Below are 24,153 nucleotides of genomic sequence, written 5' to 3'. Positions count from 1 at the left end.
AAACTTTTATTCGATATTTTATTTATTTACATTTCAGATGTCATCTGCTTTCTATATTTCCCCTCCCTAGAAACTCCTATCCCATTCCCCATTCTCCTTTTTACTTTTATACAATTTTAATTACATGCATGTATTAAGGTCAGTTCTAGGTTGAGAGTCTAGCAATACAACAGATACAAATAGTCAAGAAACAAGCAAGACAATAAACACAAATAGTCAAAGAACAAGAAAGGCATTAAACACAATTCTGTGAACACTCCTGTGATCACTGTTTCGATGGGCTTATCAGGATGACCAAAATATCTGAGCTGACTTCCCTGTCCTAGCCCAAAGTCATTTTTATGTCTGAAGCCTAATTCTTTGTTCTAGCCTAAGATTTAGATTCCTGCCTGAAATTAATTCTTTGTTCTAGCCTAAGATTTAGATTCCTACCTGAAATTACTTCTTTGTTCTAGCCTAATGTCAGATTCCTGCCTGAAGCCTACTTCCTTGTCCTTGGCCAATGTAATATTCCTGCCAAGCAGCCCATTTCTTTGTTCTTGGCCAATGTCAGCTTCCTGCCAAGCAGCCCCAAAAGCTCTCTGCCTCTGCCCTACCCCCCCCCCCCTTTTTTTTATTTCATTAACAAGACTGAGCCTGTCTTAGGTCATTCTGACAAGAATGCCTTCCTTACCTGTCATGGAATATGCATTAGCAAAAGCAGTAAACTTATGTCTTAGGTTGGTAAGGCTCTGTGCAGAATCTTACCCATCCTTAGCTTGTCAGCTTGTTAATTTAATAACTCTGTTTGGGGGTCCATTTTCAGTTTCAAGCCATGTACTTTGGCTGCCAACATGTTGATGTTGTTAAAGACAAGCTTTAACATGATGGACAGGAATAAAAGTATTCCCAGGATAAAAAGGGCTAGCATGATCAAGCTAGATATACCATTTGTGAAGCTTGACCAAAATTGAAATACTGAACTCAGGCCATAGGTAATTTTATCTGTAGTATCGACTGCATCAAGGTTCAGCAGAGCAGCATTCTTGAAATTTATAAGCTCATTATGCAAAGTTAAAACATCCAGAGAGGCGTTAGAATTATGCCAAACACACTGCAAGAATCTTTAAACTTCTTCCTAATTACAACGACTATCACTGCAAATTTTAGAAGTAATATGAATCCAATGGTATTTGGCATGACACTTGAGATGGCTCCTTACCCTTAAATTCTGAACCTCCTTCCAATAATTTGAATAGGATAAAGAACATCAATCTGTTGTTCCAAATGCCTATCTAAATCCTCTTGTATACTCAACACATTAGTAACATTTTTTGCTAAATGATTAACAAAAGTAGCTGTCTTAACTTCTTGTGTCAAAGCAATTGCAGAAGCAGTGGTGCTAGCAATTAATGTAATTAACGCTGTTATACCAGGAATAATGAAGCCCACTACCCTCTTGCTTCTGCTAACAGCCTGACTCATTTCTTCTAGTACTTGCAAGCTATTTTTGGAATTCCAAGGTTCTGTAATACTCAGGGCAATAAAACAAAAGCTCGTTGATAGACCTCTGTAACTGACATGCCGGATTTCAAAGCACAAACACAATTAGAAGGTGTACAATCAATGCAACTTACATTAACTACTATAGAAGAAACAAAAGTATTTTTAACTTGACAATTAAAAGAGCCATAACACATGTGCTAATACCTGTTTGACATCCAGATCCTGCCCCAACTTTATCTCTTGCTAGCATAATATAATAGAGAACTGCAGCTAATTTCCAGATATGTCTCTGAAAATGTCCGGAACCAAACTTCTAAATGAAGACTGTTATTTCCAATATTGTGTTCTTGATTGAGTCTGAATAGCTGGTCACATTTAATAACAATACAAGAGGCATTATAACTTCTCTTTTTGATTCTCTGTTCCACAAGGTCTAAGTACTTGAGGCAAGGCATCTTGTCCCATCTGAGATATAGGCAAGCAAAGGTGGGTCGGGAACATATGTCCAATACAGCTTCTCAGTCAACATGGGCAGGGCACTCAGCAAGCTCACAGGTCAGCATCATGTTTTGTACTGGCATCAGCATGTCTCACTCTGGCAGCCACCATGCTCCTTCATCATCCTGCAGAAAGAAACACAAACATGCCCTCTTCCCCATATTAAATACCTGATTGTGATCATACCATATGCCAGTAAGTAGATCCTTCCCTTTCACCTATGCATAAGTATGCCTAGTTATAGAGTGCCATAGCCACTCAGCAGAATGTTCCTACACTCCTGGGCATGTTAGAACTACTGGGAGTCCAGCCTCCTCTTGGTTTTGGGGGTAGTTTGGGTGCAGAGCTGAAGTCTCAATAAAAATGTCTTATTCTCTTTCATTTTTATATTTTTCTCCAGAGCCCACAATATTATATAATATATTGTTTATTTTATTCATTTATTATATATTTTTCTGTCTTATTAATATCTTAACTCTGGTGCATATTATGATACTTAATGGGTAATTGTTGAAGTAATTATTTAAAATGGCCGCTGGTCAAGCTGACTATCTAAGTTGTGGCTGCTCTGCCTAGCTCAGTAGCCATGTTCCTTGGCCAGAGGCCACATGTGCGCCACAGCTAGAAATGGCCAGCCAGAAACACCAGCCCTGCCATCCATGAGACGCTAGTGTGGGAGATGGCTCTGCCAATCTTTCATGCTGTCTCCACAATGCTGGGCATTGACCAGACCATCCTGCCAACCATGCAGGCTCGGTACAAATGAGACTCTAATGCTTAGATTATTGAAAGGCTTTATATATTTGGTAATGATCAATAACAAGATGCCCATACAATCAGAGGTGTAATCCAATAACCAACCTAGATATACCAACTACCTTTAACTGCCAGAGACACATCTGCCTCCATGTTCCCCTCTCTCTTGTCTCCCATTCCTCTCCTAGCTCCTCCTCTTCCTTTCCCTCTTCCTCTCCTTACTCCTCCCACCTTAGCTCCTCCTACAGGTAATAAATGCTTTAGAAAGAATATATAATAGTCAGTTACCATACAAGTTGAAACTGGATGTGAAACCTTCATTGGAGTTGAAGAAGTCATTTTTGAGTGAGCTAGCCTAGTTACTTGACAGAGAACATATTATCTGCATAATTCCCTGGTACTAATATTTTCATGACTACACTCTGCTGAGTTGCTGTCAGTTCAACTCATCTGATCTTTAGAGACAGAAATAATATCATGGCTTTCTGAAATTTACATGTGGACAACCTCTTCCTTGCTCAGTTTTTGGAACTCTCTTCTGGGCCCTTTATTTTATGAAAATGGTTCGGATTTGCAAATTGTGCTTGTAGCATTTGACTCTTTCTGCATTTCTGTGTCTGTAGTTGTGGTAGTTAATCTAGGTGGACATGACATTGCTTGAGTCAATGGTTCTTAAACCAGGGTGCAGGTCAGAATCCCTTGTGTAATCTAGACTTGTTGAATGTAGACGTCTGAAGGCAGAAATTTTCTGTTTTCACATTTAGCAAGTTCATCAAATAATTCTCAGGCAGCCAGTCTACTACATAGATATAGACAGTACCCTACATAATTTATCTATATCTATACCCATAACTTTGATTCACTCATCTGTGATTATTTTTCTTTCCTTGTCATCTACAGTTACATTGATGTTTTTCATATATCCAAAATTGTAGACTCTACTGCCAATTACATTTCCCCAGATATCAAAACATACTTACTGGGCTTATTAGGTTTTGTTGTGGTCTGATGTTACCTTTGGGCCATGAGAGATGCCACTCTATAGAACTGACTGTCCAACTGTTGGCATGACTGCATAGTGAAATTACACAGAGTATCCACTCATATATTCTCTTCTAGATAAATATACAAGCTTTCTAAGAAATCAGACTCTGTCCATGAGACACCAAGCCTGCATTTCAAAGAGCGTTCTTCTTGGATTGAGCTTTAATGAAATGGAACGAATGGTTACGAGAAAACATTATGCCAGCATCAGTCCTGGTGAGTTAAACATATTATCCAGGTGATGTGAACTTCTGAAATTTCTGATTCTATAGCAACAGATGTGGCAGATGATCTTTGAGTGGTATCAAGAGGGAAGTGGATGCTCTTTGTCTATTTCAGTATCTACTTGGTCATCTAAGCCTAGAGCACTGGCTGTCCTATCTTGAACTGATGTCTTATAGGCAGTTCCTTCACTGGCCTTCCTTTCTTATCATCTTATAACAGCAGGGCAGCAGACAACAACTCAGAAGGCCCCCTGGGTCAGATAGCCCATTGACTTCTCCCCCTAGGAATCTTTACATTAAAAATATCCTCATTTGTTCAGCAAATGCAAGTGCCTTCTTTAATATATAGATTCTATACTAGGATCCATGGATAGAATACCACTGTCGAAATCAAGATATATGAGTCTCACATATATAAATGCCCAGTAAGGACATTTGGAGGTCAAATTTTTCACTACACAGGATTATGACTGAGAAATAACACATCCTGAAGTCTAGCACTACGTAAAATTACTTAGTTTGCTCTAAGAAAAGACACACACACACACACACACACACACACACACACACACACACATACACTGAGATGAGAAGTGATAAGAGCCCCTTTTCAACTTTTGCAGAACCTTGACATAACCTGTAACCATTTTCTTGTCACTGATTATGGGAGACAAACAGCTTGGTGACACTGCCAAATTTGGTTGTTACTTGAAATTCTCTAACAAAGTTACAAATAGTCTGCTTGTTTTATAGGGTCTCTATTTTCTTCACTGCCCAGATTTACATGAATTAAATCATTACAATTAATTTAAAGTATAAATAACTGAAATCATTATTTGAATTTCTAGGTACTTATTTTTCACAATGGGGTGTAAGATCGGCTAGGTTCTAGACTAGTAGTGTAGCAGTAAAAATGTAGTGGTTTCTTATAATAAGTATTTACTGCCTTGTTCATACACCTGTTACAGGTTGTCTGTTGATTCTTATCCAGATCTTCTCATCCAGGGACCAGGCAGATAGAATATCCACCTCTGGCATACTGCTGATAGTCACAGAGGAGAAGAGGGTTTTGGAAGATGTACTGTGATTCTTAAAACTGCCTCCAAAGCTGGCTTTTTGCCTCTGCCCATTTTATATTACCTTGATGAAGGGACCTGGCCACAAATAACTCTCAGGGGTCAGGAAAGTATAATTTGATTAATTCTACTGGCAAGTAGGAGGATCCAGGAATATTTGCTGAGAAATACCCATAATTATAATAAGGGCTTAAGATATAGCTAGCCCACTGGTGGTACAAGGGGTCCAATGTCAATTTAACAATTGAAGACTTGTTTTTTTAGAGTTAGAAATAAATAGTAGCTCTTTCCAGTCTGCACCAGTGCCCTGAGCAGTTCTAGGGCGCAGCTCTGCACCAAATCCCAGAACACCCAGAGGAGGCTGGAATCCCAGAAGCTCTAACACACCCAGGAATATAAGATAATAGGATCACAGGATCTCAGGAGCTTGGCCACACCAGGATTTCAGGATCCCAACACAACCAAAATAACAGGAGAGACAGGTTCCAGTCAGAGACAGTGAATGCAGGTAGCATTAGACATAATCAGATGACTAAAGGCAAGCACAAGAATATAAGCAATAGACACTAAGGTTATTTGTCATCATCCTAGTTCTCTCACCATGGGAAGTCTTGAATACCTCATGACACTGGAAAAGAAAGATTCAGATTTAAAATCACTTTTCATGTTGATGATAAAGAACTTTAAGAAGGACATAAATAACTCCCTCAAAGAAATACAGGAGAATACAGGTAAACAGGTAGAAGCCCTTAAAGAGGAAACACAAAAATCCCTTTAAAAATTACAAGTGAAAACAATAAAACAGGTGAAGGAATTGAACAAAACCATCCAGGACATAAAAATGGAAGTAGAAACAATAAAGAAATCACAAAGGGAAAGACTACTCTGGAGACAGAAAACCTAGGAAAGAAATCAGGAGTCATAGACACAAGCATCACCAACAGAATACAATAGATAGAAGAGAGAATCTCAGGTGCAGAAGATACCATAGAAAACATTGACACAACTGTCAAAGAAAATGCAAAATGCAAAAAGTTCTAAACCCAAAACATCCAGGAAATCCAGGACACAATGAGGAGACCAAATCAAAGGATAATAGGTCTAGAAGAGAGTGAAGATTCCCAACTTAAAGGGCCAGTAAATATCTTCAAAAAATTATAGAAGGAAACTTCCCTAACCTAAAGAAAGAGATGCCTATGAATATACAAGAAGCCTATATAGAACACCAAATAGACTAGACCAGAAAAGAAATTCCTCCTGTCACATAATAATCAAAACACCAAATGCATAAAACAAAGAATATTAAAATCAGTAAGGGGAAAAGGTCAAGTAACTTATAAAGGTAAACGTATCAGAATTATACTAGACTTTTCACCAGATACTATAAAAGCTAGAAGATCCTGGACACGTCATACAGACCCTAAGAGAACACAAATGCCAGCCCAGACTACTATACCCAGCAAAACTTTCAATTACAGATGGAGAAACCAAGATATGTTATGACAAAAACAAATTTATACAATATCTGTCCACAAATCCAGCCCTACAAAGGATAATAAAGGGAAAACTCTAACACAAGGAGGGAAATTATACCCTAGAAAAAGTATTACAAACCCAGCATTACAAAGGATAGTAGCAGGAAAGCTCCAATACAAGGAGGGAAATTATACCCCAAAAAGAGCAAGAAAGCAATCCTCTTCCAACAAATCCAAAAGAAAATAGCCATACAAAGATAATTCCACTTCTAGTAACAAAAATAACAGGAAGCAACAATCACTGTTTCTTAATATCTCTTAACATCAATGGACTCAATTCCCCAATTAAAAGACATAGGCTAATGGACTGGATATGTAAACAGGACCCAGCATTTTGCTGCATACAGGAAACCCACCTCAGTGACAAAGACTGACTCTACCTTAGAGTAAAGGCTGGAAAACAATTTTTAAAGCAAATGGTCTTAAGAAACAAGGTGGAGTAGCCATTCTAAAATCTCCAGCCAGAGAACACAAAGAAAGGGACTCATGGTTCTACCTGTATAGGTAGTTGGGGGTGGCCTTGCCAGGCATCAGTGGAAGTGGAGGACCTTTTCAGGCCTTGGGGCCTGAAAGTTTGGATTCCCTAGTGTCGGAGAATTCAAGAGCAGGGAGGCGGGAATGGGAGGGTGGTGGGAGCACACCTTCATAGAAACTCCCAGAATTATAGGGATTAGACATGACAGAGGCAGGCTGCCAAAAGACTAGAATCCAGAATTCAAACAAAAAATTATCTTGATACTAAAATTTGTTTTGAGAATTATATATTGCAGAATACACAGCCTTGGTGTATCTACTCATCAAGCAAGCTGTGCAGGCCTGCTCAAGCCTCTGATGTCCTGGAATTCCATCTGGATGCAGTGAAGATACAGTGTCAGAGGCTTATCAATTTGCTCTTCCCCCCTGCCCCTCTTCTAATATCTCAATGCCCATAATCAGCTTGAAGACGTTAATGAAGAGTTGGTACCCCTATTCCCTGGGCTTGGGGACTGAGGTGGTTAATATTGGACTGTCTTTCTAGGGGAAAGTAGTGGTTTTGTTGGAACAGGGAGGATTAGCTAGGATTTATTGCATAGCGATAACCTATTGATAGAAATCTGTATAATTGTTATTAAGCTGAAGTTATAATTTTTTAAATGGTACAAAATCTACTTTGATTTCAAATTTAAGATTTTCATTGATATGAGTTTCTTATTGATAAAAAAGTGAGATTAATATTGTCACTCTCATAGGCATTGTGCCCATATAACACATTTAGGAATACAAGGCTTAGACCCAGTCCTTCTTTAATCTTTTTTGACTGATTTGAGATGGTTAGCCTGTGAGTTAAGGGCCTATAGCAAATTCATGGCTCTGAGTTTATTGTTAGGGTGTTTTCTATATTTTATTTAGAAATAGCTGAGAGGAATTAACAGACAATAGTCCAGATTGCCTTACATGAATAGTTGGTTTTCAAAATGTCAGAAGTCCACAGAATTGACATTACAAACATTTCTGTATTAATGTTCATTTTGATTAGAGACCTGTCTGCTCCTGACAGCTTTCTGTCTTGGATTCTAAGAAGAAATTGAGCATCTTTGGAGTTACTCCAGTTGTGGTGAGACAGCCACTAGGCAAGAATTGCCTCTTTTTATCTACAGACAAATTACGGTCCAGAAAAGGACACACTTGCAGAATAGTTGACTGATTATATCTGCCAAGACAGAGTAATCAGCCCTTAATAATTCTGCATCACTATGTCTGTCAGATGATCCTGGGCCAGAAGGCTGAAGATTGGATGCTCCAATGTTTTATAGAATAGGGACTGTCCATGTGTTCAGCGGTCTCTATAAATTGGCTAAGTTTTAGAAGCTATGCTTTGTGCTTCCCATAATTTCAGTTAACTCAGTCATTCTGGATTTCTGACAGGGTTGAAAACTTATAGTCTCATAGCCAATCCCGGCTATATAATTTGAGAGAAAAGATTTGAGAGGATGGTTTTCAGCTGACATCCATGCTAAAGCCAAGAAAAAAGCCAGGTTCAGAACTAAGTCTTTTAGTTAGAAGAGATGACAGAGGTTCTGGTTAGTCAACAATATGATGGACTGGGTATTAGGTCTATCTTGTACCTTACTGACAAAATTGGTATAGTTATGCTCTAATTGTATTTTGAGAGAAAAGTTTTTTAACAGGAAGGGTGATATGTAGGAGGAGCTAAGGTGGGAGGAGTAAGAAGAGGAAGAGGAGGAGTAAGGAGAGGAGGAGCTAGGTGACAAGAGAGAAAGAGAGGGAGGTAACATGGAGGCAGATGTTCTCATGTGAGGGGCCAACATGGAGGCAGATGTTCACATGTCTCCGTCAGTCAAAGATAGTTGATATATCTAGGTTGGGTATTGGGATACACTTCTGATTGTATGGGCATCTTGTTATTGAGCATTACCAAACTTGTAAAGTCTTTGATTAACATTTAAAAAATTGTATAAAAGCAAAAAGGAGAAGGGAGGATGGAATAGGGGTTTTCTAGGGAGGGGAAATGGGGAAAGGTGATGGCATCTGAAATGTAAATAAAATACCCAATAAAAAATAAATTTAAAAAAGGAAAGAAATACTGACCTCGGGCCATGGGTAATTTTATCTGCAGTATCTACTGCCTCAATGCTCAGCAGAGCAGCATTCTTGAAATTCATAAGCTCACTATGCAAAGTTAAAACATCTAGAGAGGGCCTGGCAGTAGTGGCTCACACTTTTAATCCCGGCACTTAGGAGGCAGAGGCAGGTGGATTTCTGAGTTTGAGGCCAGCCTGGTCTACAGAGTGAGTTCCAGGACAGCCAGGACTACACAGAGAAACCCTGTCTTGAAAAAAAAAAAATCCAGAGAGGCATTAGAATTATGCCAAATACATTGCAAGTGTCTTTAAACTTTTCCTAATTATAATGACTACCACTGTAAATTTTAGAAGTAACACGAATCCAATGGTATTTGGCATGACATTTGAGATGGCTCCTTACCCTTAAATTCTGAACCTCCTTCCAATAATTTGAATAGGATAAAGAGCATCAATCTGTTGTTCCAAATGCCTATCTAAATCCTCTTGTATACTCAACACATTAGTAACATTTTTGCTAGATGATTAACAAAAGTAGCTGTTTTAACTTCTTGTGTCAAAGCAATTGCAGAAAATGTCCAGAACCAGACATCCAAATGAAGACTGTTATTCCCAATATTGTATTGATTTCTAAACCAGTCCATGCATTCCTGGGAAAAAGTTTACTTGATCATGATGGATGATTGTCTTGATGTGTTCTTGGATTCAGTTTGCCAGAATTTTATTGAGTGTTTTTGCATCGATATTTATAAGGGAGATTGGTCTGAAGTTCTCTCTCTTTGTTGGGTCTTTGTGTGGTTTAGATATGAGCCTAATTGATGCTTCATAGAGCAAATTGGGTTCTGTTTCTATTCTGTGGAATAGTTTATAGGAATTCATATTAAGTCTTCTTGAAAGGTCTGGTAGAAGTCTGCACTAAAATCATCTGGTCCTTGTCCTTTTTTTTTTTTTTTTTTTTTTTTTTTGTGGGGAGACTTAGTGACTGCTGCTATTTCTTTGGGGGTTATGGGAGTGTTTGGATGGTTTATCTGCTCCAGATTTAACTTTGGAACCTGCTATCTGTCTAGAAAATTGTCCATTTCATTTGGATTTTTCAGTTTTGTTGACTATAGGCTTTTGTAGTAGGAGCTGATGATTTTTGAATTCCCTCTGTTTCTGTTGTTATGTCTCCCTTTTCACTTCTGATTTAATTAATTTAAATACTATCTCTGTGTTCTCTGGTTAGTCTGGCTAAGTGTTTATGTATCTTGTTGATTTTCTCAAAGAACCAGCTCCTGTTTTTGTTGATTCTTTGTATAGTTCTTTTTGTTTCTATTTAGTTGATTTCAGCCCTGAGTTTGATTATTTCCTGCCATCTACTCCTCTTGGGTGTATTTGCTTCTTTTTGTTTTACAGCTTTCAGGTGTGCTGTCAAGTTACTAGTGTATGCTCTCTCCAGTTTCTTTTTGTAGGCACTTAGAGCTGTGAGTTTTCCTCTTAGCACTGCTTTCATGGAGTCCCACAAGTTTTGGTATGATGTGTTTTCATTTTCATTAAATTCTAAAAAGTCTTTAATTTCTTTCTTTATTTCTTCCCTGACCAAGTTATTGAATAGTTCAGTTTCCATGTTTATGTAGGCTTTCCATTAATTTTGACATTTTTGAAGACAAGCCTTAGTCCATGGTGATCTGATAGGATGCATGGGATTATTTCAATCTTTTTGTATCTGTTAAGGTCTGTTTTGGAGAAGGTACCATGAGGTGCTGCGAAGAAGGTATATTCTTTTGCTTTAGAATGAAATGTTCTATAGATACCTGCTAAATCCATTTAGTTCATAACTTTTCTTAGTTTCACTGTGTCTCTGTTTAGTTTCTGTTTCCATGATCTCTCCATTGCTGAGATTGGGGTGTTGAAGTCTCCCACTGTTTATTGTGTGTGGTGCAATGTGTGCTTTGAGCTTTAGTAAAGTTTCTTTTATGAATGTGGGTGCCCTTGTATTTGGCGCATAGATGTTCAGACTTGAGAGTTCATGTTGGTTGATTTTTCCTTTGACAAGTATGAAGCGTCCTTCCTTACCTTTTTTGATAACTTTTGGTTGAACGTCAATTTTATTCCATATTAGAATGGCTACTCCAGTTTGTTTCTTGGGACCATTTGCTTGGAAAATTGTTTTCCAGCCGTTTACTCTGAGGTTGTGTCTGTCTTTTACACTGAGTTGCATTTCCTGTATGCAGCAAAATGCTGGGTTCTGTTTATATATCCAGTCTGTTAGTCGATGTCTTTTTATTGGGAAATTGAGGCCAGTGATATTAAGAGATATTAAGGAAAAATGATTATTGCTTCCTATTTTTTTATTAGAGGTAGAGTTATGTTGGTGTGGCTATCTTCTTTTGGGTTTGTTGGAATGGATTGCTTTCTTGCTTTTTCTAGGGTATAATTTCCCTCCTTGTGTTAGAGTTTTCCATCTACTATCCTTTGTAGGGCTGGATTTGTGAAAAGATATTGTATAAATTTGTTTTTGTCATAACATATCTTGGTTTCTCCATCTATGGTAATTGAGAGTTTTGCTGGGTATAGTAGCCTGGGCTGGCATTTGTGTTCTCTTAGGGTCTGTATGACATCTGCCCAGCATCTTCTAGCTTTTATAGTATCTGGTGAGAAGTCTGGTGTAATTCTGATAGGTCTGCCTTTATATGTTACTTGGCCTTTTCCCCTTACTGCATTTAATATTCTTTCTTTGTTTGTGCACTTGATGTTTTGATTATTATGTGGCAGGAAGAATTTCTTTTCTGGTCTAGTCTATTTGGCATTCTATAGGGTTTTTTTGTATGTTTATGGGCATCTAGTTCTTTAGATTAGGGAAGCTTTCTTCTATAATTTTGTGAAGATATTTATTGGCCCTTTAAGTTGGGAATCTTCACTCTCTTCTGACCTATTATCCTTTGATTTGGTCTTCTCATTGTGTCCTGGATTTCCTGGATGTTTTGTGTTAAGAACTTTTTGCATTTTGTGTTTTCCTTGACAGTTGTGTCAATATTTTCTATGGTATCTTCTGCACCTGAGATTCTCTCTTCTATCTATTGTATTCTGTTGGTGATGCTTGTGTCTATGACTCCTGATTTCTTTCCTAGGTTTTCTATCTCCAGGTTATTCTCCCTTTGTGATTTCTTTATTGTTTCTACTTCCATTTTTATGTCCTGGATGGTTTTGTTCAATTCATTCACCTGGTTGGTTGTGTTCTCTTATAATTCTTTAAGGGATTTTTGTGTTTCCTCTTTAAGGGCTTCTCCCTGTTTACCTGTGTTCTCCTCAAATTCTTTGCGAGTGTTATTTATGTCCTTCTTAAAGTCCTCTATCATCATCATTAGAAATGATTTTAAATCTGAATCTTGCTTTCCTAGTGATATGGGGAATTTAGGACGTTTTTGTGTGGGAAAACTAGGTTCTGATGATGCCAAGTATCCTGGGTTGCTGATGCTTATGGTCTTCCGTTTGCCTTTCACCATCTGGATCTCCTTAGTGCTACCTGCCCTGTCTCTGACTGGAGCCTGGTTTTCCTATTATCTTGGTTGTATCAGAACTGTGTGGGGTGGGTGTTACTACTGGGGTTAGAGCTGGAGCCCAAGATCTGCTCAGTGCTCAGGTGCAGACAGGAAGGAACCAGTGCTCCAGTCCAGGAATGACTTCCTGGGTCCTAGTGGGTCTCAGTTACTCCCTGTTTGGGGTATGCTGTCTCTTTACTTAAGATACTGCCTGGGTTGGAGCTCCTGGGTGGCCTACTTCCTCTGGGTTCTGTGAAATTGTGGGCAGAGCTGCCGCCCAGGATCTGCTCAGTGCTCAGGCCCAGACTGGAAGGAGGTCAATATTTCTATTTTGGTCAAGCTTCAAGAATGGTGTGATCATGCTGGCCCTTTTTATCCTGGGAATGTTCTTATTCCTGCCCATTGTGTTAAAACTTGTCTTTAACAACATCAACATGTTGGCAGCCAAAGTACATGGCTTGAAACTGAAAATGGATCCCCAGACAGAGTTATTAATTTAACAGGCTGACAAGCTAAAGACAGGTAAGATTCTGCACAGAGCCTTACCAACCTAAGACATAAGTTTATTGTTTTTGCTAATGCATATTCCTTGACAGGTAAGGAAGTCATTCTTGTCAGAATGATCTAAGACAGGCTCCATCTTGTTTATGAAATAAAAGGGGGGAGATGTGGAGAGAATTTGGGGCTGCTTGGCTAGAATCTGACATTGGCTAAGGACAAGGAAATGGGCTGCTTAGCAGGGATCTGACATTAGGCTAGAACAAAGAAGCAATTTCAGGTAGGAATCTAAATCTTAGGCTAGAACAGAGAATTAGGCTTCAGACATGAAAATGACTTTAGGCTAGGACAGGGACGTCAGCTCAGATATTTTGGTTATCCTGATAAGCCCTTAGAAACATTGATCATGGGAGTGATCATGGAACTTTGTTTATTGCCTTGCTTGTTCTTTGATTATTTGTGTTTATTGTCTTGCTTGTTCCTTGACTATTTGTGTCTATTGTATTGTTAGTTCCTCAACCTGGAACTGATCTTAATATTTGCATCTAATTAAAATGCTATAAAAGCAAAAAGGAGGAGGGGGATGAGATAGAGTTTTCTGTGGGGGGGGGGAAATGGGGAAAGGGAGTGGCATCTGAAATGTGAATAAATAAAATATCTAATAAAAAAGAAATAAATAGTAAACACTCATTCAATATACATGCAATTTTTCTCCATTGCCTCTATGTGCATGGTCACTGGGAATATTTTTTGAAGCACTTACATCAGTCTGATGTACCTAGAAGCTTTAAACCAGACAGACTCAACTCCTTGATATGCTTATTGTATGAATTTATTGTTTTCTATAGGTGAAAATTAGAGTATTCCAACTGTTAGCAATCCCCCAAAACTTGCAGTAGCCATAGAATTGTAGCTAATTTGTATTGAATTCTCCTGGGATATATAACCAATATTTATAGTTTTGGAATAGCCAGTTAATTGTCTTTCCACATACTATTCTTCTTCTTCACCCATGCACACACTAGAATGCACACAGTTAGTATTTAACTGAAATAAGGCATGTGTACCACCAAGCTAAACATTGTCCAATGCAGGCAAACATGGTGACCTCAGAAGGCATATGAAAGATCACAGAGCCATAAGACAGAAGGAGCCTGGATGTCTTAATTATTGCTTAGAGTAAAGCCACCTGTCAGTCAAAAGTAACTGTTTGGAATTTTACTTGAACAAGAATTTTCTGACATGTTTTATCCATTTCTCCTTTTCCTGGTTTGATTGTTACAGCAGCCAGCATTTCCTTAACATGTACAGGTGCCTTTAGTCTTTGAAAAGGACTTGCTCAGCTGCCGAGAAAGCTCTTTGAAGAGATCCTTTGTCTGTTGACCTGGTAGAATGTTCTCCATGAACAGCACATTAGGGGCTGGAGAGGAGAACAGAAGGAAGTCTCACTTGAATATGACTGCTTAGCTCCACTTCTTAGAGAGAGGTAAGAAATGGGATTCTCTTCAGTTTGTGTCAACACAGAGCTTTAGAGAGCTGTAAGCTTAGTTTCTGTGAGCTGAGAGTGATGTGAAGGTAGGCCATGGCTGCACTCGGTGTGCGGAACCTGCTACATGTTGCAAATGCCCACTACAATACTACCCCTGAGGTTTACCCAAAAGATTCCATTAAGTTCTATGAAAATCATGAGGCAGTGGAACATCTAACCCCTCAAGGCGTGGTTTGACTGACAGGCAATGTCCACACTGTTACAAAGCTTGGAGGAGAGAGCTGTAAAGAGGTCAGAAACAGCACACACATGTGCAAACCTCACTTTCAGGTCTAACATGCCCAACTTACTATGTTTCTTTGAAGAAGCCCCCAGTTTCTAACTTCCTTTTACTGTTCCTTGTTTCTATCTAGATTTACTTCAGATGTCACGTCCTTCTGAGAGTCTCTCCTAACCCCACAGATTGGTATTTTGGTAATGGATCCTCTGTCTTAACACTCCCACAGAGAAGCACTGGACTTCCGTACTACAGTCCCATCTCCCCGCCTGAGCTGGATAGTCTAAGGATACATTCTCCATGTTGTCTTTGTAGCTCACCCCCTAGCAAAGCGGCTCTTAACTTTCTTGATGCTGCAACCCTTTAATGCAGTTCCTCGTGTTACAATAATATCCACAACCATAAAAATTATTTCATTGCTACTTCATAACTGTAATTTTGATACTATTATGAATTGTAATATAAATACCTAATATGCAGGATATCTGATATGAGACCCCTGTGAAAGGGTCGTTTGATCCCCAAAGAAGTTGCAACTCACAGGTTGAGAAACGCTGCTCTCACATTAGTCCGGGGTCTAGAAAACCAAGAGCATGGTGAATGCACTGGCAATCAATTTGACTGAGATGTTTGTGTCCTACCTTAGGAAAAATAAATCAGGTAGGTTCTGAGCTGAGGTGGAGAAAAAGGACAGTGACCAAACAGAGGGCATCACAGGTGTAGGGCCCGGCACTGGTTCTAGTACATTCTATATGGCTTAGTTTAGTAGGCTAAAAATCTGTTGAATATTGGGTGTCAGGAGCCTCTACCCAAACACACTTGGAGAAGCCCAGAGAAGCAGGGTTCTAGACTGTTGACCCAAGGAATCCTTTTACCTCAGGAGCTGGCTGGCCATTGTCCTTCTGCTGTGGCTGTCATCAGCAATGACAGTGTCCAGAGGATGAAATAAATAAATAAAGCTGTATTACTGTCAGCTCTATTAGAAACACAGGAAATAAATTAATGTTTGCCAAATGGGAAAAGAAAAAATCAATAGGGAAAGAAATATTATTTTTAATCTTCTGAGAAGGCTTTTTATAAACAACAGAAAGAGGAAAAAAAATAAAAACCGTGAAAAAAGATCTGCCACCCTTCTTCTAACCTTATTTATTATCACCCGCTCTGTGTCATCTGAACTGCATGATAATTTAAAATTTCATTTTAATATCAACGAATCATATAATTCAACCTAGCCTTTTAGAGTACTTTTTTTTTTCCTGGAAAAAAAAATTAAAACGTTTCTAAAGGAAATACAGGCAGGGCTGGGGAGAGGAGGGTATGAAGCCCTGTAACCTCTGAGAGTGGTCATTTACTTTCCGAGATTAAAAGTCTGTGCAAAAATATGATAACCTTGAAAATAACAAACAGGAACAATGTGAAAGCTCCATAGTGGCTGTGACTCAGCTCTTGTTCACTCTCTCTGCGTCCATCTGTGGTCTCATTTGGACTCAAATTATTTTAGCCATTGGTTGTTCTGGAAGCACATGTCTTCACTTGTGTTTTTCCATGTTTGCTACACTTGGGAGGCAAATTATTCCTGGGATTGCCATCAGTCTTATCTGAAAGAGCTCTAGAATTTAAGAAAACTCTGTATATCAGCTGCCCACATTTACTGAGCATGTACTTAGCACCAGACATTGAAATAAGGCTAGAAATGCCTTTTGTTGTTTAACCATCACTGCCCTGTGAGAAAGGGAATATTAGTGCCCACATTTTACGGAGATGAAAACCCAAGTTTGTGAGGTTAAGAGACTCCTGCACCCAACATTAGGTAAGCTAGTGTCTTAGTTAGGGTTTTACTGCTGTGAACAGACACCATGACCAAGACAGCGCTTATAAGGACAACATTTAATTGGAGCTGGTTTACAGATTCAGAGGTTCAGTCCATTATCATTAAGGCAGGAGAATGGCAGCATCCAGGCAGGCAGGGATCTGGAGGAGCTGAGGGTTCTACATGTTCTTTCTTATAAAGGCAAACAGGAGACTGGCTTACAGGCAGCTAGGATGTGTAGGTCTTAAAACCCACACCCACAGTGACACACATACTCCAACAAGGCCACACCTCTTATTAGTGCCACTCCCCAGGCCACTCATATACAAATCTTCACAGCTAGGAATTGAAGATGTAGCCCATGACCAGAAGATACACAGCTCTGTGCATTTAGCCTCATGAAGGGGCCTAATTCACGGAGAGAGCAGGAGAGAGCTTGGCTTTCATTCTTCCGTGCCTCACACATGTGTCCATGTGTGAGGTCATTTTATATTCTATCTCATGCTTAGTTGATTTTCCAGCAAGAACTTACCAGAAAGGAAGCTTTCACTGTGTGAGCCCTAACTGTGGAGTGTGAGCCTGGACATGTAACATTACTTTCCTGTGGGGCTCACTCTCTGGGCCTCGGCTCCTGTCTTTCCATACTGTTGGTTATAGGCAAATCTGAGGTAGTTGTGACTGTGGCTGCCTGGGAAACATGCCACATGCTTGAATTGGTCATGTGACTACATGGTACCATAATTTCTTCATTTACTTGTCCACACCCTATTTTAGACAGAATAGGTTGTTATGCCACCCAATAGACAAAGCACCCAGGTTTTAAACAACAAAACATTATGTCTCTGTGACCTAAGTCCAGTGCAAGCTGCATAGGGGTTCTACTTTGATTTCATCTTAACATGTGCCTTTCTGACCATCACAGCAGGGAAGGGACATGGTGAATCACATACTGTCTCATAATGGTTCCATCTAGAGGTGGTTCACATCACTGAGGAAGCTCATTGATGAAAGCAAATTACATAACTGTGTTTGGAGCTACATGGACATGAATGCCTGTGAGAAGCCCTGATGATGGCCAGGTACTATTCCTAGTATTGCAGATACCATATAAAGTCCTCAGACTACCAAGTCAAGTACATGGGACCCGGACCTGTTAAAAATGAAGGCCAGGAAGCATAGCGAGAGATGGAGGTGATGGCAGAGTATGGGTTTTGTCATTGAGAGAAGGGGTAAGGAACTAACTAATGAAGAAATGAAACACAGAAAATTCTAATGGAAGACCATCTCAGGATCAAGGAATCAGTACAAACTCTCCTGGTGGGAAGGGCGTATCACATATCAGAATGGCCAAGAAGCCAAGGGGGCTGGTGTGTAAGGAGAAAGGGAGAAGACTGGTAACAGGTGGGGAGGAGCCAGATCATGGGAGCTTTATAGGTCGTGAACTGTGATATCCACCTGGCTGTATTCAAAGCCACTGAGGAGCTTCAAACACAGGGCAGGTATGATTTAATGTACGCTTTGGGATACATTAAATCTCTCTTGGCAGTCCTGAGAAGAAACCATAAAAGGCCCAGGGTGTTAACAGGAGGACTCCCTAGAACTACCGTCAGTCTTATGACCTCTCCTTTTCCACAGTGAACAGAGACAAGGGTAAAGACTGCCACCTTTCTGTCCTCTGGTGCCACTCCTTCATCAGCCACCATGCAGTGAGCCCTGGCACAGCAGAATCTTCACAAGCTGTGTACCTCCCCTCTCCACAGCAATGAGTTGTGAGGGGCGATGGATATTGTCCCCTGGAGCTCTCCTCCTAACTCAGGAATATGGAATATGGCATGAGGGATGAACAGAAGCCAGTTGAAGCAGTGTGTGTTAGCAGAGAACCATTCTGTATTTGATCACCATGCTCCTCGGTAACCATGATTGAAAAAATAAATTCTTTGCTTTTGAAAAAAAAAAAAGAAGAAGAAGAAGAAAAACCATTATCAAAAAGCTCCTGGACATTAATTTGCTTAATGCTGCCCTGACACAGATGACATGTTTCTCCTGACACTCTGGCACTGGAGTTGGCAGAAGGCACCTCATGTATCTGTGTCAGGCTTCATCGGCAGTGGCGTTTGTCAGGAGTTGCTCAAGTGACAACCACAAAATGGCAGAGTGTCTACCTGGAACCACCTGTTGTAGCTGAGCCTTGCGTATGTCTATCTGTCATCTGTGGCTGGTGTGTTTCAGCTCAAATGAGACCAGAACAGTCTGCACAGAAGTAGATATTCAAATTACTTCCAACCTTCCAAGATGAACTCAGACTCTGAGCTGAGGTTTTGTGTGATGGGTTTTCTCAGGGGGCGTGTTTGCTTTTCCTAGTTGCTCCAGATGTCACTTTCTCAGCCCAGGCAGGCTCAACAAGGGCTCAAATCCAGGTACTGAAAATTATTTCATCCAGGATTCATTTCTGCTATTTCTGAATCTCTGGAGTTCAAGGTTGTCTGGAGACAACACCCAACTCTCATGAATATATATATATATATATATATATATATATATATATATATATACTCATGAATATATATGCACATAAATAATATAATACAATTATACAATATATAATAATATTATTATATTATATATTATTATATAATATATAATAATATACAAATATATATATACATACAATTATTGTGGAAACAAAACCTGGGAACATGAAATGGATGGAGACTAAGAAAGATAGCCAGTTTGTAAGCCAGCCCCTCTGAGAGTGACCACACAGTGAACATAGCACCTCTTTAACTTTCATTTTATCTTTTGAGTAAGTCACATTTTCCTTCTTTACAAATGACAATAATGTATCCATGAATCTCAGGTGATAGGTAATTTTGGAACTTAGGATAGGTAATTTTGATAGCTTATTTTTATTTTGGAACAATTTTAGGTTGGTACAACTATTACGAAGATACTACAACATTTCCAATATATCCCAACTTACTACTTCTCGTCATCTCTATATATTATAGAACCATAGTAAATCTGTCAAAATGAAGTGAGGAGCTCGTCTGATCTGCTGACTAAGGGCTTTGTTCACCATCACCGTCTTCCACTCACATCCTCTGGTTTCCGGACCTAGTCTAGAGTTTACATCTGTTTAGTTTACATATCCTCTGTGTTTCTTTAGCTTTCTCTGCTCCATGGCTTTGGTTTTTTTTTTTTTTTTTTTTTTTTCCTGGTTCTCCTGTTAGATTGTTTTTTAAATAGAGTTAAGGTTTTGGGGAGACTCTCCTTTGGGGATATCAGGACATCAACATTCACCTCTGAGTTGTTGTGGCTGTTGTCTTCCCAGGGTGGTTATCGTGAACTCATTGTTTTTTCCTGTCTGTATTCTATGGGTATGTCCAGCTGGAGTCCTGGAGAGCAACAGACTTCTGGCTTGTGGAGAAGGATGTGTCTGTATGTATTACTGGGAATTCTTCTGAAAGGAAATCTGTCTCTTATTTTATTTATTCATTCTGTGCATTGTATTAATAGAGACTTTTAGAGATTAATTTATTTGGGATATTGTGATCTAATAGCAATATTGTAAATGTTGTTACTTAGAGTGTTGTGACCTTGGCCATGGAAGCTCCTTCTGACTGGTTTCATGGTTCTTTGAAATGACCCCATCCTTTGGGGTTTTTGTTTTGTTTTTCTTTTGATTATTTTCTTACTTTCTGGGTTAATTAAATGTCTCTTACTTCCATTAAGTGTCTTGGTTCATTCTCTCAGAGATTCATATTTGGAAGCCAAATTCTGGGCAGTGGGCGAGCTTTCCACTGGCCAGGTGCTGCTGCCTCTAGGGCGGTATGGTGAATACAGCTGGACCCTTGCCCCTTGATCTTTCTCCTCCAAATCAGGTTTTCAATTTATATCCTTCACTTCAATATAATGCTACAGGATTTATTAACAGTCTTTCTTCTTTGCTTATTTATTTATTTATTTATTTATTTATTTATTTATTTATTTATTGGTTTTTCGAGACAGGGTTTCTCTGTGTAGCCCTGGCTGTCCTGGAACTCACTCTGTAGACCAGGCTGGCCTGGAACTCAGAAATCCGCCTGTCTCTGCCTCCCAAGTGCTGGGATTAAAGGCGTGCGCCACCACTGCCCAGCTTCTTTGCTTATTTGTAATTCCTTTCTCTGGCAGTGAAAGACAATGGCTCCCACTACTTTATGTATTTGTTTTATTCAGTTCTCTCTCACACATACAGCTTCAGGATTGCTAACCCGCACATTTATAAAAAATATGTTTAGCATCCAGAGTTTAGTGTATGTGCAGAATTCTTTTTATCTTTAGTCTTAAGATGTAGTTAAGAGTTCTTGCCAGAGTATCCCTCTCCTCTTTCTCCCACCCTGTTCAGCACAGCTCTGCTGTGGGATGCACAGTGAGGTTCGTTTGTCTGTCTGCATTCTATCCTCAGATTTAGCAACATTCTGGTTTAGTGCTTTTAAATAGAGCACACAGTGAGTTTCATGCTCAATAGTCAGTGGATCGTACAGAGTTGAGATGCCTGCTCTTGCCTTCTGAAGTTACCAGAAACAATTGCTCAATCATTTCCCATTCCCGCAATTTTTATAAATAAATGAAGATGTTTTTATCCTGATGGCTTTATCAGGCAGGTGGCTACTCTGTATATGGACATATAAATAGAATCAAAAGAGACGAAGTGGGCTGTCTGGGGAATGGACACAGAAGAATGTGTCTTTCCAAGAAGGTTCGAGTTGAGTTTGAGGCAGGAGAGTGGCTGTGTACCTAGTCTCTGGGCTGCAGGATCACTCAGCTTGCTTTGCCATGAGTCACTTCTGATTGGCATGCCATTTCTGCTTGATGATTTTCAATAGTAAGTCAATTCTTTGCCTATGGACATGATGCTGCTTCCTGCTGCTCACAAAGAGAGGCCCTCTTGAATTTATCATCTTTCAGATGAAAGGGACTTTTTCCACAGTGGCAGTTGGTCCAGCCCACAAGTGCATCCAGAGACCTTGGTGCTGAAGAAAGGAAGCCATTGAAGAGCCCCCGTGAATGCTGGGCTTGTGACCTTTCTCCTTGTTAGTGTTTCTCTAATCAATAGCTGAGGATGCTTCCTATTCCGGTCAGCACTTGTTTTCCTGGAATGACATGGCCCTTGACGTAATGTCAGGATAAATGTTCAGCTCAATGCAGAGCTAAGAGAGTGCGGTCTTTATCCTGACAGGGACAGGAAGGCCTAGACTGTGTCTCCCGCTTGTTACTGAACATGTACACTGCAGGAGAGGTGGAAGCTGCCTGCACTCAGCGCTGCTGTGAACATAATAAGATGGTTTTATGTCAAGCAAGGAGGCACATTTATTACATATGTCTCTCGCTCCAAGCTGCAGATGAGAGAAATCCTCTAATCTCACTTGGTTTTAATCCTGGATTAAGGCAGATCTGTTAATAAAACACTAGTAAAATCAAGAACAGTTTGCAATTATCTTCCACTTGTATTACTTACATTATATGGCTTCAAATACAGACCCACACAGATGGAGTCAAGTATGTCTTAAATTCCCTGCACCCTTAAAGAAAAAGTTCAGTAAAATTAAGAGTACTAACATAAGGGAAGTGCTAGAAAATTTACAGAAGTGGGGGAGAAAACAGAAGAGAATCTCTGTATTGTATATTAATATTTTCAGTTTCTCTGCAAGCCACTTAAAATTAGAACCATGTCAGTGGACAGTGCATACAGGAGGGAAACCTGAGAATGTGGAGAGAAAGCATACACTGTGAGCTCAGACATGGGTGTGCAGGCACACACACACACACACACACACACACACACACACACACACACCCCTCTGCAGGAAAAAAACATTCTAACAGTATAGACAATTATTTCCTTGGCAAGACAGGGAGAATTAGCTATCCTTGGTCATGGATTCTGCATGCAGACTATTCATGAAGAGTGTCACAGACCTGGTCAACTTAAAAGTTGGAAGCAGCTGGCTATGGGCAGACTGCTAAGCCTGGTTCTATAAACAGGGTGGTTCCAGGAAACGCCTCACATGGCATTTTCTAGACTCTGGGTCGGTTATCTAGAACCTGAGACAGGGTGCTCAGAAGACAGGGCAGCTCCACTCCTGAGTAGGCTCAATTTTCCTTGTCTGTCACCTGGGTAGCAATCTATTCTGGTGAATTTTATTATCAATTTGCCACAAATTAGAATCACCTGAGTAGAAAGCCTCACCTAAAAAATGGTCCTGACTGCTTTGCTTGATGTGAGAAGACCCATCCTACATTGCGAGGGGGCACCTTCAGGTAGCAGCAGAGAATTTTGAAGGAGGTATTTCAGAAGGACGTTTCTTTCAGCCTTTGGCTTATTTGGCCTTCCCCCTAGCCAGCCAGTTGATTTTTCCCACTGCTACTGAGCCATTCACTGACCAAAGAACCATCATTTCTAAGCTTTCATTGTGGAATTAGGAACCAGTGGATCCCTGGGAACTTTCTGGTATTGGAGCAACAGGCTTCAACTACTGAAACACCCAGCCTTATAGACTGAGTAATTACCAGTCAATGATCCCAGTGAGAGAGATTCTATGACTATTCTGACTTCCGCTTAGTTGTGATATGGATCTCATTATTATTTTAAAGGTGCGTTTAATAACTTTTTGTGTTTATCCACCCACTTAGTTCTGTTCTTAGAGAAACACAACCTGTGTGGATTTATATGGACATAGCCAGGTGAGTGGGTGTGGACAACAGTGGAGCTCACTCATGAGGTTGGAGATTGGTCATCAACTTTACACAGAGCAGTATAACTTATTAATAATTAGTATCTCAGATTTAACTTGATGCCATGGGTACACTAATTTATTGAAATTGTGAGTGTAAAGCACACAAATCCCTTTGATGTAATTTCTGAGAATAAGAAGTTCAGAGCCCTTTAAAATTATAAACAATTTAGAAAGAAGACCACAAGAGTAATATTAGGTGGTAAGGAAGGACAGAATGCAGGCAGGAGAGAGATGAGTCATGAAAGAGGACTAAAAGCTTGTGTTATTCTAGCAACCTCAGGTAACATTAGAAACCTTCCCTGGCAGCTTCGAGAAACATGGAGCATTGTGAGGGGCATGGAGTGAGCAGCAGCTCTGATCTCCCCTTGAAATGGAAGCAGGATGATGCCTAGCTGTGAAGAAAACCATGTTTACAGAGGGAGAACCCAGGGAACTTCTACTCCTTGAATATGGATGATGACTGTGATGGTTTGTATATGCTTGGCCCAGGGAGTGGCACTATTAGAAGGTGTAGCCTTGTTGGAGGAGGTGTGTCACTGTGAGTATGGGCTATAAGACCCTCATCCTAGCTGCCTGGAAGCC

The sequence above is a fragment of the Arvicanthis niloticus genome, chromosome 21, assembly GCF_011762505.2.
Source record: "Arvicanthis niloticus isolate mArvNil1 chromosome 21, mArvNil1.pat.X, whole genome shotgun sequence".
Taxonomy (NCBI): Eukaryota; Metazoa; Chordata; class Mammalia; order Rodentia; family Muridae; genus Arvicanthis; species Arvicanthis niloticus.
This window is presented reverse-complemented; position numbering follows the sequence as displayed.